Source organism: Notamacropus eugenii, chromosome 5, assembly GCF_028372415.1.
Source record: "Notamacropus eugenii isolate mMacEug1 chromosome 5, mMacEug1.pri_v2, whole genome shotgun sequence".
NCBI classification, from domain to species: Eukaryota; Metazoa; Chordata; class Mammalia; order Diprotodontia; family Macropodidae; genus Notamacropus; species Notamacropus eugenii.
In genome coordinates, this window is record NC_092876.1 from 376,302,011 (window position 1) to 376,310,442 (window position 8,432).

Sequence of the window (8,432 nt, forward strand, 5' to 3'; positions counted from 1 at the left end):
TGAGAATTATATATGTATTGATAACTATTCTGAACCTTAATGTTAGCCATAAGCTAATACAGTGCCTTCTAGGTGTTTAATAAAAGCTTGATTGATTGAAAAACTATCCATTGCTACTTCTACAAGTTATAGGAAAACAATTTTATAAAATAATTTCATTTTAAGCAGTCTATTTAGATCCTTTATTTATTGGTATTTAGTGGTAATGCCTTTTGGAATTGAAATTTACCAACATGAGCTGATGGGGTAGTATTAAAATCATGAGACACAGGTAGCAAGAAGATTACAGTCTTATTCTGTGCATCCAATTCCATTCAATAATTATTCATTGTGCTAGGTGATGGAGATATAAGACAAACAAACAAACAATCCATGACTTCAACAAATTTAATTTCTCCTAGGGAGAGGTGAAGGGACAACATATACACAAATAAATAAATGTAAAATGCATTTTAAAAAATAAATGCAAAGTAGTTTGAAGTATCTGTGAGAATACTACCAACTGGGGTTATCAGGAAAGGTCTGTTGTAAGGATGGAACTTGAAGCCCAGAGGACAAACATGGTTCTGAGAAGTGGATGTGAAGAGGGAGAGGATTCCAGGGATGGGGGACAATGTGCAAAAAGAGGCAATATTGCTACCAGATGCAGGAATTTAGTCCTGCAATACATTTTGTATATGATGTATTTTTCCCCAAGTAGGTAAATAAAACGTGAAAGGAGAAAAATGGTTAAAGGACAGAGATAATTATGCTAGTTATTTTTTTTAATTTAAAGGAATTGTTTCTACTTATCCATTCATACAATTTTTAAAGCAGAGAACCTTGGAGACCATCCTGTGCTTCCTGAGGACAAGATCTGGAAAACCAATCTTGTACTTTTTCCCCCATAGCACTGTATTTGAATGCGTAATTTCTAAGATGACAGTGACCTATTGTGGCAGTGAGAAAAGGAGATTGATTAAAAAATGTTAAAAGTAATCACATTAACAAGGCAAAAAAATAATAGAGGGAGTCAATTTTTTAATTGCACCTGACTGAAGTGGCTCATTAAATTAAATATTACCTTCTTATAAAGAGAGAATGACAGGTGACTCCTCAAGTGTATTGTGTATGTCTCAGTATTGACCTACCAAAAAATACTTGCATGATGACTGATCTACAAAGAAATCCCACTCCAAAGTATCATTATGGGGGAAAAGTGACTCAGGTTTTTTCAATGTTATGGCAACAGAGTATGTATTGTGGAAGTTTCCTCCAACCTGGAAGTGCTTCAAGTATGATCCTAGTGACCTCACTGTGCCTAAGAACTAGCTGTTGAGGCCACCCTTTGGGCTCTGCAGTTATGTCTATAAACAAAAGAAAACTAACAAGGAAGGAACAGTATTTCTTGCATGAAGAAATATTAATTTTGTTCATCCAATAAATAGTTGAATTTTTTTTTACAAGGAGGACAGTGAGGAAATATGAGAAACCTATTGTCCAGGTATTATTTAATAGGACAGAACATTATTGCATAACCTGATAATCAGTTACTAATCAGTTACTAGCACTTCAGGTAGGATGAGGCATTACCCCGGGCAGAATTGAGTTTTTGTCTTTTTGCTGTTTCTTCTCATTTTACTTGGTGCATGCCTCTTCCACCCCTTGCCACCCTCTTACCCTGCGACCGCAATCACCCAACACCTTAATGTATCCTTAAGGCTATCTCTACTGCTCTCAACCCAGAGTACCCTGGATGGTACTCTGTGCTCTAAAATCATTCCACCACTCAATGTGCGCACACACACACACACACACACACACACTCACACACACACACACACATCCATTCCTCAGAGCAAATCTTCTTAGCTAAGTATTAGGAAGAAAATATATCAACTGATATCTCTTTGACTAGGTCAGTGCTCCAAAATATAAAAACATCTTTAAAGTGGTTTTCTTGCACCCAAAGGAATAGATTGATAATGGTAAAATTTCATAAGAGACATTTCACAGATAGGAAAGCTTTCCTGATGATCCTTGAATTAGACTAACTGTGCCATTCACAGGGCTTGTGCTGGTGAGCATTTTGGAGTCAAGTAGTCCCTAGAACACCACTGCATTTGTTGTGTCTTTCTTCTGATGAATTTCCCAACCCCTCCTCAACAGCATTCCTCCACCTGTGCCCTGAAATGCAGGTGCTCTATGAAATGGGTATAAGGGTATTGAGAAAACATTTTGATGTTTCTAACATTTTTCTTCTAAAATATCAAGCATAACATTATTGACGCATCAAAAATGCCTAGTCTGTTGCTATTTTCTTCACAGTGGAAAACAAGCTGAGTGTCCTGGTTTTTTTCTCCCAGCCCCCTCTTTACAGAATGGAACTTACAAAGCTTCAGCTCCCCTCAGACCAGAGCACCTAGGGTCTTCATATTTCAACCCCTATGATATTCCATGGCTAAACCTTTTTAGGAAATGCTACATTAAGAGGCTTCAGTGCAAGATATGTATGTGCTTCTCTGTAGATAGAAACATATTGCCTACTAAAATTCAAACATCTTTCACTTTCTAAATGAGCTCAGTATACACAGTGAATTCACAAATGACACATTCTGTATGTCAACAAAGCTCTCCCCTTCTCCTCCCCAAAGACACTGGAGGCAATAAGCTGCAAATGGGCAGCTTTCTGAAACAGACTTTAACAAATACCTTTCATAGATTGACGGGGAAGTCTCTTGACACCACAGATCAAAATCAAAGCATTTTCTCCCTCAGATTTACAAAATTCGCTTGATAAGCCTCTCCTCCATATGAAAGTTGCTTCTGATAATATCAGCCTTTTGAATATTTGACAGATATTTCTTGTAAAGAAAATATGTATCTGAAAAGCATGAAGAAAAAGAAGAGGAAAAAATAGAGATGAAAAAAGTAACACCCCCCCCCCCAATAAAAAAAAAAAAGATTTGCTTGGTGGAACTAAGGAAGCAATATAGAATCATAAAAAGATCACTAGTAAGAGATAAAAGACTTGTTTTCTTTAATCTGCCTCCATTAGATTGTAAATTCCTTGGGGGCAAGGACTATCTTTTTTCTTTTTTTTGTATTCCTAGAGTTTAGCACAGTGCCTGGTACATAGTAGGCACTTAGTAAAATTTTATCAAATTGATATTTATTGAATGAATATTATTGCTTGTGTGACCTTGGGCAAATCATTTAACCTGCCTAGGAGGCAACACAGTGCTGAACTTGGAATCAGAAAAACTGGAGTTCAAATCTGACCCCCAATATTTACTAGTTGTATGACCCCTGAGCAAGGATATATGCCTCAGTTTCCTCTTCTGTAAAATGAGGATACTAATAGTAATCTCCCAGATTCCTTGCAGCTAAAATGTGAGGGTAAAATGAGATAATATTTGTAAAGTGCTCTGCAAACTTTAAAACAATATATAAATATATATATATTTCTAATACTTTAATAATTATAATAATAATATAATATTATTATTGTTATTAATCTCTCTGAGCCTAATTTATTTCATGGGGGTAGAGGATAAACTAGATGGTACCTAAGGTCCCTTCCAGAGCTCTATGTATACAGATTTTTATACATCTATTCATATATTATTTAAAATGCGATTTATGAAATCCACTTCATACTCATCAGAGGATACAAATTTTTCACAAGTTTTATTTTGAGTTTTAGGCATCTTTGAATTAGATTTCTTTCCTTAGCAAAACAGTAAAAATCATCTACATATAATACCTAATAGGCTATTTGTCCTTCATTTTTGAAGGGGGTCTTTGACACCGTGTCTTCAATTGTACATTAACCGGATTTAAATGAGAGAGAGTTGCACAAAGTTGTCCACTTCATTCTCTCTTCCAGAGTCATTGAAGTCCAGTGGGAAGACAAAAGTTAAGATGGTTGGTGATGACGCAGGATGTAGTGGATGACTTTGGCATCTTCCAAGTCTGACCAAGCTCTGAACTCTCCACAGTGTCTGCTTCAGTTACCTTCATGGCCGTTGGGGGAAAAAAGTTCTTATCCATCCATTCCTCCAGGGAAGTCTTCACCTTCTTGGATATACACCCCCTTAATTCACCAATGGATTTGAGGCCTATCAGTCACTTTCAAACAGGTTTAGCCCATCTGCTGAGACTGTTTACTTGGGTGTGGATGTTGTGTACGCTATAGCCTTTTAGAACCACAGGTGAGAGTTGACTGCCAGGTAGACATCAAAGGTGGATGAGCACCCTTGAAAGGGCTCAGCAAGACCTCGCATCACAGCTGCTAGTTCTCCTTGAACACCCTATACTCCTCCTACCAGGTTAGGGGTTTTTGGAAAGTCAAGAATTTTCATATATTAGAATCCCAACTATTGGCTGCCGTCTTTCACTCTGTCCCAGAAGACAACTTTGCACATTAGTTGTTTCTTCCTTAGAAAGAACTGTCTATAAACATCTCTGGAACCCTCTTACTTTCCTTAGTTCAGAAATGAAGGGAATGTCTAGCCTTGTGGTAGATCATGAAAAAATTAAATCACAATTCTCTCCTCCTTTCTCCCCAAATTCGTTTTTTTTATGAAGCAAAAAAAAAAAAAAAAAAAGATATCTAACTGGTGTAACTTTGGTCCTTTCCACAAGTAACCTCAGAATCACAATGAGACAGAATTTCAGAGTTTAAAGGCACCTTATTCATCAACTAATCTAATCCATTTATTTTCTCATTTGTCTTTCCAATTTAATTTACTTACTATGTTCTCAAGCCAGACTCCAATTCAAAGTCATGTTATAGGATATAAAAAGATAGCCTGATCTAGTGAATAGAAGGCTGGTTTTGGGGTCAGTTTATTTAAGTTCTATCTTTGGTACTTAAGCTGTATGACTAGGGGTACATTAGTTTATTCTCACAGCCTCTAAGATTATATGTAGCAGACAAGCTGGCTAGATCAGTGGAGGGAGTTTCTACTCCAAGATTTCTCTGCAAGAATGAAACTCCACTTTCATTCTCCTCCCTATCCCCAGGTGGGACTAAGTGGAGGAAGCTGTCTATGAACAAAATATGACACCATTAATCTTCTCCCTAGCCCTGAGCTTTGAATATAGTAAGTGCTTAATAAAGATTGGTTGAAGAGGAATTCCCAGTGCCTTCATGTTATTTTTTAGTGCTGCTAAGAGCAAATGCCAAGGAAATAGGCTTGGGAAGGAAGTTTTAAGAATGAACTGAGTTAAAGACTTTATCTCTCTTATGCTCAACCCCTGTACATTTTTTTTCTTTTTTTTTTTGTGAAAATATATTCTTTCTTTTAATTTATTTTTAGATTACAACATTCATTTCTTCAAAATTTTGAGTTCCAATTTTCCTCCCTATCTCTCCCCTCCCCACACCCCATAACACCTTGCATTTTGATTACCCCTTCCTTCAATGTGCCCTCCCTTTTATCACACCTCACCCTTCCCTTATCCCCATCTTCTTTGTTTTCTTCTAGGGCAAGATTGATTTCTATACCTCATTACCTGTATTTCTTATTTCCCAGTTATATACAATAATAAATCTCAACATTTCTTTCTAATACTTTTAATTCTAACTTCTCTTCATTCCTCCCTCCCCACCCATCCCCACAGAGAAGGCAAGCAATTCAATAAAGGCTATACATGTGTTGTTTTGCAAAAGACCTCCATAATAGTCATGTTATGTAAGACTAGCTATATTTCCCTTCATTCTACCCTGTCCCCCCTTTTATTCTATTCTCTCATTTGACCTTGTCCCTTCTCAAAAGTGTTACTTCTAGTTGCTCCCTTCTCCCATTTGCCCTCCTTTCTATCATCCTCCTTACCCCACTTGTCCCCTTCTCCCCTACTTTCCTGTAGCGTAAGATAGATGTTCATACCAAATTTAGTGAGCATATTTTTCCCTCCTTAAGCCATCTGTGAAGAGAGTAAGCTTCACTTTTTCCTTCTCACCTTCTCCCTTTTCTCCTCTATTGAACAAGATTTTTCTTATCTCTTTTATGAGTTATAGCCTGCCCCATTCCATTTCTCACTTTCTCCTCCCAAAATATTCCTCTCTGACCCCTTAATTTTATTTTTTTGTAGATACCAACCCTTCTGATTCAACTCCACCTGCGCTCTCTGTCTGTGTGTGTATGTGTGTGTGTGTGTGTGTGTGTGTGTGTGTGTGTGTGTGTGTGTATGTCCCTCCACCTACCCAAATAATGAGAAAAATCTCAAGAGTTACAAATATTATCTTTCCATGTAGGAATGTAAACAGTTCAGCTTTAGGGAGTCCTTTATGATTTTTCTTTTCTGTTTACCTTTTCATACTTCTCTTGATTCTTGTGTTTGAAAGTCAAATTTTCTCTTCAGTTCTGGTGTTTTCATCAAGAATACTTGAAAGTCCTCTATATCACTGAATGACCATTTTTGGACCAAACCTGTGATTTTGTCCACTTAGGGTGTTCCTAATGCAAGAACCCACTGTTCCTAAAACTTTGAGTTTGAACTTCTCTTCCTTCCTCCCTCCCCACCCCTCCCCATTGGGAAGGCAAGCAATTCAATATAGGTTATATATGTGTAATTTTGCAAATGACTTCCATTAACAGTCATGTTGTGTAAGACTAACTATATTTCCCTCCATCCTATCCTGCCCCCTATGGCTTCTATTCTCTTTTGACCTTGACCCTCCCCGAGAGTATTGACTTCTAATTGCTCCCTCCTCTCATTTACCCTTTCTTCCATCATCCCCCCCACCCTGCTTATCCCCTTCTCCCCCACTTTCCTGTATGTAAGATAGATTTTCATACCAAAATGAGTGTGCATTTTATTCCTTCTTTGAGTTAAATGTGATGAGAGTAAGCTTCATGTTTTCTCTCTCACCTCCCTGCCCCTTTTCCCTCCATGGAAAAGTCTTTTACTTGCCTCTTTTATGAAAGATAATTTGCCCCATTCTATTTCTCCCTTTTTCCTCCCAATATATTCCTCTCTCACCCCTTAATTTCATTTTTTAAATATGATCCCATCCTATTCAACTCACCCTGTGCTGTGTGTGTGTCTGTGTGTGTGTGTGTGTGTAATCCCATCAACTACCCAGATACCAAAAAAAGTTTCAAGAGTAACAAATATTGTCTTCTCATGTAGGAATGTAAACAGTTCAACTTTAGTAAGTCCTTTATGACTTATCTTTCCTGTTTATCTTTTCATGCTTCTCTTAATTCTTTTTTTTCTATTTCCATGGCAAGTGTTATTTATTTTTAAATTTTTTTTATTATTTTTTAATGTTTAACAATCACTGCCATAAAATTGAGATTTTATCCCACCCACACCTACCCCTCCACCCCCCTCCCTCCCCACGACTGCATATAATTCTGTATAGGTTCTACATATACTTTCCTACTGAGTACATTTTCACTATAGTCATGCTATGTAGTCGAACTAAAATAAATGGAAGAAATCATATAACAAATCAAAACATGATACACAAACACACACACACACACACACAAGCATGATCTGCTACATTCTGTGAATGACTTCCATATTTCTTTCTCTGAGTGTGGAAGGCATTTTGCCTTAGATAACCACCATTTGGATTTTTTTTTTTTTTAAGAAGTTCTTGCGTTATTACGAAATTCCAAGTCTACCAGAAAAAACTCTCGCACACTGTGGTTGTTGCTGTGCATAAAGTTCTCCTGGTTCTGCTCCTTTCACTCAGCATCAGGTCATATAAGTCCTTCCAGGCCTCTCTGAAGTCTTCTTGTTCATCATTTCTTATGGCACAATAGTACTCCATTACATTCATATACCATAATTTATTCAGCCATTCCCCAATTGATGGACATCCCCTTGACTTCCAGTTTTTGGCCACTACAAAGAATGCTGCTATAAATATTTTTGTACATGTGGGACCCTTTCCCATTTTTATGATCTCTTGGGGATACAGTCCTAGTAGTGCTATTGCTGGGTCAAAGGGTATGCACATTTTTGTAGCCCTTTGGGCATAGTTCCAAATTGCTCTCCAGAATGGTTGGATGAGCTCACAGCTCCACCAACAATGAATTAGTGTTCCAACTTTCCCACATCCTCTGCAGCATTTATCATTTTCTTGTTCTGTCATGTTTGCCAATCTTAGAGGTGTGATGTGGTACCTCAGAGTTGTTTTGATTTGCATCTCTCTAATCAAAAGTGATTTAGAGCATTTTTTTCATATGATTATACATATCTTTAATTTCTTCTTCTGAAAATTGCCTGTTCATATCCTTTGACCATTTATCAATTGGGGGCTTCTCTTAATTCTTGTGTTTGAAAGTCAAATTTTCTCTTCAGTGCTGGTGTTTTCATCAAGAATGCTTGAAAATCCTCTATTTCATTGAATGATCATTTTTCCCCTGAAATATTGTACTCAGTTTTGCTGGGTAGGTGATTGTTGGTTTTAATCCCAGTTCCTTTGACTT